This window comes from Penaeus japonicus, unplaced genomic scaffold, assembly GCF_977035675.1.
Source record: "Penaeus japonicus unplaced genomic scaffold, GWHDUDI00000001_assembly GWHDUDI00000012, whole genome shotgun sequence".
Taxonomy (NCBI): domain Eukaryota; kingdom Metazoa; phylum Arthropoda; class Malacostraca; order Decapoda; family Penaeidae; genus Penaeus; species Penaeus japonicus.
The window spans coordinates 24,625,215-24,635,214 of record NW_028234414.1 but is presented as its reverse complement, the minus strand read 5'-3'; the positions used below and the strand labels follow the sequence as shown (position 1 = coordinate 24,635,214).

The 10,000-nt window shown below is 48.7% G+C and overlaps 1 protein-coding gene and 1 long non-coding RNA gene across 5 annotated transcripts in view; both read left to right on the top strand.

The window, feature by feature from the left end:
- The window catches only part of LOC122261914 (uncharacterized), a 677,613-nt gene that overhangs the window by 463,593 nt on the left and 204,020 nt on the right, over window positions 1-10,000 (top strand). The window lies entirely within an intron of this gene.
- Window positions 5,178-10,000, top strand: part of LOC147470794 (uncharacterized) — a 16,357-nt gene continuing 11,534 nt past the window's right edge. The window contains exon 1 of the long non-coding RNA XR_015191463.1: window positions 5,178-5,293. This is a non-coding gene — a long non-coding RNA (uncharacterized LOC147470794). The remainder of the gene's footprint in view (window positions 5,294-10,000) is intronic.

Here is a 10,000-nt window from a genome sequence, read left to right as displayed (position 1 = left end):
TCTCTCTCTCTCTCTCTCTCTCTCTCTCTCTCTCTCTCTCTCTCTCTCTCTCTCTCTCTCTCTCTCTCTCTCTCTCCTCTTTTTTCTCTCTCCCTTCCGTACCGTTTCCATCACCCTCTCCTCCCTCCCCCCTTCATCTCACCCCCTCTTTCTCTCCTCTCCGTTCTTTCCCTCCCTCCCCTCTACTCCTCTCCATTCTCTCCCTCCCTCTTTCCCACTCTTTCCTTTGCTCTCTCCCTCCCTCCCTCCCTCTCTCCCACTTTTTCCTTTCCTCTCTCCCTCCCTTCCACTCTCCCTCCCACCACCTCCTTCCACCTCCCGTTTTCTCCCTCCCTTCCACTCTCCCTCCCTTCCATCTCCCGTTCTCTCCCTCCCTTCCACTCTCCCTCCCACCCCCTCCTTCCGTCTCCCGTTCTCTCCCTCCCTCTCCTTTATTCAAAAAACTCAACCGCAGTTTTCCGCCGTAGGACGAAAATGAGATTGCCTTGCTTGTTTGAACAGCCGGCGCGACCAAGACGAGACCGGCGGTTGAACAGGCTTGACTTGACTTGACTTGACCTATGGACAAGAGCTTCTGTCTTGGGAGCGCGCATCCTGAAGAAGAAGTCCGTTGTTGACGCCGAGGAAGAGTCCTTAAGTGTGTTCGGTGGTGAAGAAGGGTTTCAGTTGGGTGGGATAGATGGGGGGTGGGGGGAGGGGCGTTCGTGTGTGTGTTGGATTGATTGTCTGTCCTTCTTGTTGTGTGTCTGTCTTTGTTGTGTTATATCGCTTGCTCACTCGCTTGCGCTCACTCGTTATTTTTAACAGCTGTTAGAAAATATATCAAACGTGCATACCAGTATGTGCGCGCAATCTCAGACACACACACACATACACACACACGCACTCACACGCACACACACACACACACACACACACACACACACACACACACACACACACACACACACACACACACACACACACACACACACACACACACACACACAAACAAACACAAACACAAACACATGCATATACGCACACGCACGCGCACTGGTAGAAAATATATCTAACGTACATACCAGTATGTGCGCGCAATCACAGACACACACACACACACACAAACAAACAAACAAACACACACAAGCACACACGCAAGCACACAAACACACAAACACACACAATCACACAAACACACGCATATACGCACGCGCACACAGTCAGTCAATCAGTCACACATCATGACGTCACAGCGTCCAACCGTTACCAACTTCTTCGTCTGTGAGTCTATGGGAATGAGAGAGGGGGTATAGGGGTAGGGGTAGGGGAGCTGAGGGAAAGGGGGTAGAGTAATTGCTTCCCCCTCCCTTACCCCCATCCCCTCTCCCCCCTTCTAAAAGCATCGACAGCCCAAAACGGAACAGCTATAAATCTCATCGTAAAGTAGATAATATTACGTGTGTGCGTGCGCGCCCCTTCGGCTGGAGGTGATGAATGGGGGAGGGGGGGAGGGGAGGATGGCTGGACATGATGGGGGGGGGGGTTGTGGTGTGTTTGTCCAGTTCGGAGTGATAGTGTGTGCGTTGTCCCTCTGTCGATTTTCTTTTGTCTTTTCTCCGTATACTCCGTATATTTTATTTTTTCCTTTGATTTTATTTCTCTTTTTTTTTGGTTCATCTTTTCCTCGTCCTTTTCTATTGGCATTTATTTTCTTGCATCTTCTCTTCCTGTTTTTCGACTCCATCAACTTTTTTTCATCTTTTGTAGAACGTTTTCATTTCTAATTCTGCTCCTTCCACCCTTCTTCCTCCCATCCTCCTCCTTCCTCCTCTTTCCTCCTCCTCCATTCTTCCTTCTCCTTCCTCCTCCTCCCTCCTCCTTCCTCCTCCTCCCTCCACCTTGATCTCCCTCCTCATCCTCATCCTCATCCATTCTTCCTCTTCCTTCCTCCTCCTCCCTCCTCCTTCCTCCACCTTGATCTCCCTGCGGCCCAAGCCAAGCACGTCTTCCCGGCGGCCTTTATCTCCCTTATCTCTCTCTCTCTCTCTCTCTCTCTCTCTCTCTCTCTCTCTCTTTCTCTCTCCCTCCCTCCCTCCCTCCCTCCCTCCCTCCCTCTCTCGGCGAGTCCTGATCCTGGGCGTCTGATCCCGGCTCCTTATCGCGCGCCCCCGATTGTGTGGGGGAAGGGGAAGGGGAAGGGGAAGGGGAAGGGGAAGGGGAGGGGGAAGCGGAAGCGGAAGGGGGTTGAGGTTGAAGGGGAAAAGGAGGGGGGAGTAGGGTGAGGAGGGAAGGGGAGGTTGTGGATAGAGGGGTTTCGTGGGGTTGTTGTGGGGTGGGGTTGTGTTTTGTGTTTTGGGATAGGGAAGGGGTAGGGGAGGGGTGCTATGTGGTGTTTTGTGAGTATTTGTATATGGGGTGGGGGGGATGGGGGATCTGGAGTTTTGTTCAGGAGGGAGAGGAACTTATCCTTTTCTTATTCTGATTTTGTTTACTTGTTTTTGATTCGATGGTTTCATCATTGTTGTCTCTCCCTTTCTCACTCTTTCTCACTCACATTTATTCCGTCTAAATATTTTCCTAATCCTACACTTTCCCTCCATTTCGCACCAATCTTGGGATGGAAACGGATTTCTGATGAAGTGAGTGGCGCTCCTTTGGCACTCGTCGCGGGAGTCAGAAGGGCCAGCGGAGCGATTGAGTGAGCGACCGCGTGCACACGGGACTCACGGCCGGAAGTATAGCTAGAATTTGTCGTCTTTTCAGCTTGCTTTTCTCCGTTTCTCTCGTTTCCCCGTTGTTTTTTTTTTCTTTTTTTTCTATTTTGTGTCTATTGATTTTTTTTCTTTCTCTATATCTTTCTGTATCTCTTTCATTTTCTCTGCCTCTCACCCTCCCCGTCTTCCCGCTCCTTCTCCCTCTCCCCCCTCCCTCCGTCTCCTTCTTCATCTCCCCCCCTCCCACCGTCTGCTTTTCCCTCTCCCCCCTCCCTCCGTCTCCTTCTTCATCTCCCCCCCCTCCCACCGTCTGCTTTTCCCTCTCCCCCCTCCCTCCGTCTCCTTCTCCCTCTCCCCACCCATCCCTCCCTCCCTGAACCCTCCCTCCTCCCCCTTGAGAACTCACCGACGGCAGAAGGCGTGAGGCGACAACAAGACACTAACGGGTATCGTCAGCGTGGGGCCTTGCAGTGGCAGGTGTCACGCCCCTAAGGAGATGGATGGTGGGCGGTCAGACGGGCGGGAGGGGGGAGGGGGGAGGCAGGAGGGCTACCGGATGGTGGGCGGGTATATTTGTCGCGGGCGTGGGAAAATTAGGCGAAGGATGATGAAGGTTTAGAAGAGAGAGACGGGAAGGGAGTGAGAGAGAGAAAGAAAGAAAGAGATAAACAGAGATATTGGATTAGTAATGACAATAATTCCCCACTTTTCAATCAAACGCGATCTGAGTTGACACAATCTCCAACGGTTACTCATTTCAATGAATAACCTGAACCTGCGGAAAGAGTTGTTGCACAAAAGCACACGCAGGGAAGGAAAGTTGGCGGTCCTCAGGTGCGGCAGGATTTCAATTCATTACGTGCAAGGACTTTTTTTTTCTTTCTTATTTCATATGTGGTCCTATCTAGAATGGCCCCCTCCCCTCCCCTCCTTTGGGACGTAATCTCTCCTCCCCCCCTCCCTTCTCCCTCCTCCTCCTCCTCCTCCTCCTCCTCCTCTTCTCTTTCTCTTTTTATCTTTTCCTTTTCCCTTTCCTCCTCTTCCTCGTAATAGTCCTTATTCACTCTTCGTATTCGTGTTCTTAATCCCTCCCCCCTCTTCCTTCCTTTTCACTTTTCCTTCCTGTGTGTCTCGGCAGTGATATTGATTCCGGGTGTGTATGTGTCTGTGTGTGTGTGTGTGTGTGTGTGTGTGTGTGTGCGCGCGTGCGTGCGTGAGTGTGTAAGTGTGTAAGTGTGTGTGTGCTTTCTACCCCCACCCCCTCTTCCATCTCAACTATGTTTCTCCCCCTCCTTTCCCCTCGGATAGAGACAATATGTTCATCACCAATGGCACCTGAGGCACACCGTCAATACCCCTTACCTCCCCCTCCCCCCGTCCCCCTCACAGCCTCTCTCAGTTTCCCTTCATTTTCCGTTCCTCGTGATCCCTCCCGTTCCTACTCGTGAATTGAACGAGTTTTTTTTCTTTCTTTTTTTTCTTTTTTTTCGTATCTGCGTCTCTGTTAGCGGCCCAGGGAAGGAACGCGGACTTTCTTTGCACTTTTATTTGTCGGTTTTGTTTGCTATTTTACCCGCCTTTCGGCGGAGTTCTGTTGGCGTGTGTGGTTTTTAATGATCCTTTGTTTACAGGAAAAACAAAGAGAAAAGACATATTTTTAAAAGAAAAAAATGTGTCATCAGGATTACCTCTCTCGAAGATGGATTTTGTTTCGTGAAGAGTGAGAAAAATTCTTCGTGAAATTTGAAGTGACATTGTAATAAGGAGAAAGAAAGGGAGAATACGAATTTAAAAAAAAGAAAAAAATACATAGAAAATTTCCGTTTATTCAAAGGGTCGATCGAGTAAGTTGACGTTATTGATTACACTCTTACTGCTCTTTTTCTCTCCCCTGTCGCTATCTCTCTGTTTCTCTCTCTCGCTCTCTCTCTCTCTCTCTCTCTCTCTCTCTCTCTCTCTCTCTCTCTCTCTCTCTCTCTCTCTCTCTCTCTCTCTCTCTCTCTCTCTCTCTCTCTCTCTCTCTCTCTCTGCGGTTTTTCAATCACAGCAGGAAAGCCTTGAGAGACACGACCCACAAAAGACTCCCCCGCGAAGGACACATCGAGTGCCACTCCAAAATCCTCTGTCGAAATTCGAGGATCTCGGGACCCGGGAAGAACAGGAAGAGGAGGAGGAGGGGGAGGAGGAAGAGGACGAAGAGTGTCGATGAAAGGAGGAGCCGGAGGGGAAAAAAGAGATCGGGAGGAAAAGCAGTGGTAGAGAAGGACGTTGAGAGGTAGTGGAGAAAGAGGAGAGAAGGAAATAGCTAAGGCAAGAGTTGACAGCAAGCGACGAAGGAATCCCAGAAGGGAACCCCAGAAGAAAAACAAAAACAAGAAAGGAAGGAAGGATTACTTTTCCTCCCCCCCTCTCCCCCCTCCTCCCAGTTTAGAATTTCCTCTCCTCCCCTTCTCTTGACCCCCCCCCCCTCCGCCGCTTGATGCTGTGTGCCACGTCGTCGCGACCAAGATGTTCGTCGGTGCCCTCCGCCATGCTGACGCTGGAGCGAACCCTCTCGTGCCTCTCCCTGCACGTGCTCGTCGCTGCCCGCGGCTCAGGTACGTAGTGCACGTGTGTACGTGTGTCCCCTCCAGGATATCCCTTGCCCCTGTCCCTTGAAGAGTTCTCAGGCGATGATTTATATCCCTGCCGCTCCCTTTCTATTCATGTCGATTTATCTCTTGTCTTGTCATAGCCTCTCCACCCTCTCTCTCTCTCTCTCTCTCTCTCTCTCTCTCTCTCTCTCTCTCTCTCTCTCTCTCTCTCTCTCTTTTCTTTTCATTTACTAGCTCCTATATATAAGTGTTCGCTGTCTATCTATCTATGTATCTTGCTAGTAGAGACTAGTACGGCGACTGCCTGCACGTGACTTTTTTCTTCCTGGTAGGTTGAGCACGTGTCCTCGTGTGCGGGCTAGTAAGGGGTGCACGTGAGCGCTGGTGGACGTGCTACTCTCAGGGTTATATTGTTCGTGTAAGGCTAGACATATGTTAAGCTATTAGGGTAATGCAAGTCACTGTATGTGTGTGTGTGTCAGAGAGAGACCTATCCTTCATCTGTAAACAGGTACGTGATTGGAGTTTTGGTGATGTTTTTGATGACTATTTGTAATCTTTCATTTGTATTGGTAGAGAGGATTCTAGACCAAAACGACCTTGCTTTTTCTGTGTACAAAAGACGGATTATGTGAGAAGTATATAACCATGCTATTTCTAACACAAAGAGGGCCTTTACAAAGAAACCATTTATATATTCTGTCTTAGCACTTTCCTCCTCTTATATCACTGTGTCTTATATTTACCTCTCTACCTCTATTATCTCTCAACTTCTTCCCCTTCTCCCAAAATTTCCCTTCTTGCCTCCCTCCCTCCTTCTCTTCTTCCCTTCCTCCTTCTTCCTTCCCTTCCTCCTTCCCTCCTTCCTCCCTCCCTCCCTCCCTCCATTCCTCCATCCCCCTCCCTCCCTCCATTCCTCCATCCCCCTCCCTCCCTCCATTCCTCCATACCCTCCTTCCCTCCATTCCTCCATCTCCCTGTTATGATATTAGCCTCCTTACCCTCTCCATAATCCGAGTTGATAAAACCGCCATTGTTGTAATCACCTCGGGTATCTAGATAGCACGCGGATTTGCATTGTAACCGGAAGGGCAAGGCTTGGTTTGCGTCGAATTATGTAAATTGTCTGCCTCTCACCCTGCCCCTGTGACACCCTTGCTTGCCTCCTCCCTTACTCTCCTCTCCCAGACCTCCCCCCCCCTCTCTCTCTCTCTCTCTCTCTCTCTCTCTCTCTCTCTCTCTCTCTCTCTCTCTCTCTCTCTCTCTCTCTCTCTCTCTCTCTCTCTCTCTCTCTCTCTCTCTCTCTCTCTCTCTCTCTCTCTCTCTCTCTGATACCTCCCCCTTGCCCTCTCCCCTACCTTCCTCTCCCTCAGTCACCTTAACCCCTCTCCCTCTCCCTCTCCCACTGAGTCTCCATTTCGATGGGATTTTTGTTTTGAAACATGTATAAAACAAGTTCGTGCAGATAAGACAGAGGATTTGTGGTATATGTCTAGGCGTGAGTAAGTTGTTGATGGTAGTGATAGTGTTGATAATAATACTGATGATAATGATCGTGATGATGATGAGAATGAGGATGAGGAGGATAATGATGATGTTATGAACGGTAACTGAGAATGATGACAGTTAAGAGATACTAGTATTCATAACAATCAAGATAATAACAATGATATAAAGGTGACAATAGCGCTGTAAAAAATATATCCATGGAAACAGCAATAAAACTTGCAAAACAAGCAGACCTGCCTGCCCCCTTCCCTCTCAATCAAGGACACCAACCAAACAGTCAGAGGGTTTACAGTGCCAGACACTTTGCATACGAGTGCCACTACCACGGCAGTTTGGCTCTCCAGTGCAGGATTATCCTAAATGCCACAGTGGCACCCTCCGATCACTCGCTTACCGGAGAACACAATATTGTGATTTCATTTCGATTGTTATTGAAAGTGAACGACCGACACCCGTGGACACAGATAAATAGAGACGTGGGTTCTCTCTCTCTCTCTCTCTCTCTCTCTCTCTCTCTCTCTCTCTCTCTCTCTCTCTCTCTCTCTCTCTCTCTCTCTCTCTCTCTCTCTCTCTTCTCTGTTAGAGCGAGAGAAAATAAGATTAGAAAAAAAAAGAACGACAATGAGAAGTATCGAGGGAGAGACCGCATTTACTCCTGCTTTTCATGCCCTCATTCCACTCTGCTTATTTTTCCCTTCTTGTTTTTTCTCTCCTCATTTCTCTCCCCTTATCTCCTCCCCTCTTTGTGCCTCGAGGGTAGAGAGAAGAGGGAGAGAAAGAGGAAGAGGAGGAAGAGGACTAAAGCCAGTTAAAAAGCGATCAGCGAAAGAGCGTGGAAATGAGGATTCTAGAATTCACATTGTACAGTGCGTGGTGGCTTACTGGTTGTGGGTTGGTAGCCGGCTTGTGTGTGTGTGTGTTTGTGTGTGTTTGTGTTTGTGTGTGTGTTTTTGTGTTTGTGTGTATGTGTGTCTGTGTGCGTGCGTGCGTGTGTGTGTTTACGATCGCGTGTTTCCATGCACGTTGAATACTTACATATCTACTTTTTTGCATGTTTGTGCATATGTTGATGCATGCATGATAGGTCAGGAGGGTAGACTATAATGAGAAAAAGAAGTAAACAAAAACAAATCACATGTTTTAAACAAGGCACAGAAATTAGAGAAAAAAATAAAGATAGAAAACAGAGAGGAAGCCATGATGTACAAATAACCAGATAGCGAGAGAGACAAAAGACGATAAAGAGAGAGAGAGAAAGAGAGAGAGAGAGAGAGAGAGAGAGAGAGAGAGAGAGAGAGAGAGAGAGAGAGAGAGAGAGAGAGAGAGAACTGAATGCCATTATTTTCCCCTCGTCTTGCATGCCTTCAGTGACAGGCTGATGCATCTCACAGATATGTCAAAATCAACATGGTGCTTGCTGTGCTTGTCGCGCAGAGGTGGGGGAAGGGGAGGGGGATGAGAAGGGGGCTGGGGATGGTTAGGACATAGGAGGTAGGGAAGAGGAAGGGGAATGGGAGGGGGATGGCGATGGCAATGGAGGGAGGGGGGGTAAGAGGAGAAGAAAGCGGAGGAGAGGAGAGGAGAAAGAGGAGAATAAGAGCGAGACAGCAAGGAAGATACAACTCGGGAAGGGAAATAGTCCGGCCATTATTCACGATAAAGGAATTGCTTGTTTTGTGAGATACTCTCCCACGCCCTTTCGGAGATGGACGAAATAGAGTTGAAGGGAGATGATAGAGAGAGAGGGAAGAAGTAGAAGAAGAGGAGGAGGAGTAAGAAGAAGAAGAAGAAGAAGAAGAAGAAGAAGAAGAAGAAGAAGAAGAGGAAAGGGAGAGAGGGAATATTAATACAAATAATCAGACATGTGAAACACAGAAAAAAAGGAGAGAGGGATGAAAAAAATAAACGAGAAAAGGGCGGCAACTAAACAGATAAAAAACGCGAGAAAATACTAACAAAAATAGAAAAAAAAAACGAAAGAAAGAGAGAGAGAGGGAGAGAGAGACGGCGTTTCCTCCACGAAAGATGCCAGGGAACGTGGCCTTGCTTGAGAGAGTGCCACGGGGACGCACTCGGGTCTCTGCATGTGAGGATGTTCCTGGAAAGAATATTACATCTGAAGAAAATTTACATTTGGAGAAGCAGGAGAGGCGGGAGAGGGAGTGAGAGAGTGAGAGTGAGTGTGAGTGAGAGTGAGTGAGTGTGAGAGTGAGTGAGTGAATGAGAGAGAGAGAGGGAGAGAGACAGACAGACAGACAGACAGACAGACGGACAGACAGACAGACAGACAGACAGACAGACAGACAGACAGACAGACAGACAGACAGACAGACAGACAGACAGACAGACAGACAGACAGACAGACAGACAGACAGAGACAGAGACAAAGAGAAAACAGACAAAAATAGACGAAGCAAACAAAAAAAGAAAAAAGAAAAACGCGAATGACAAGAAAAAAAATACCCGAGAATGAAATGACGTAACATTATTAGAATTCAAGCGACATTTCTTCGCAACACGATTGGAGTTGTATGTTGCACGTCATACACGAGGGGAAAGGTCGGGGGTCGGGTCAGATATGGCCAGGTCAAAAAATATGTGGATCGGCTGATATCGAGAGTGAGGTGGTTGGTGAAGACGGGAGGGAAGAAGGGAGAGAGAGGGAGGGGGAGGGAGGCAGAGTGAGAGTGTGGGAGGCAAAGTGAGAGAGAGAGACAGAGACAGAGACAGAGACAGAGAAGAAAAGAAAGAGAGAAAGAGATAAAGCGAGAAAAATTAAGGGGAGAGATCAAGAGAAAGGGGAGGGGAGGGGGCAGGTAGATTCGTGTTTTCGTTATGATTACGTCACATGCCCATCTTTGCCGTGTGTGTGAAGTAACCCGAGTCTTGCCATTTCCTCATGCCTCACTCCTCCTCCTCTTCCTCCTCCTCCTCCTCCTCTTCCTCCTCTTCTTCCTCTTCCTCCTCTTCCTTCACACCTCCTCTTCCTCCTCCTTCACCTCTTCTTCCTACTTCTCCTCCTCCTCCTCTTCCACCTCCTCTTCCTTCACTCCTCCTCTTCCACCTCTTCTTCCTCCTTCTTCTCCTCTTCCTCCCCCACTTCCTCCACGCCCAACTATTCCTCCTCCTCCTTCACACCTCCTCTTCCTCCTCTTCCACCTCTTCATCCTCCTCCTTCTCCTCTTCCTCCTCTTCCTCCTC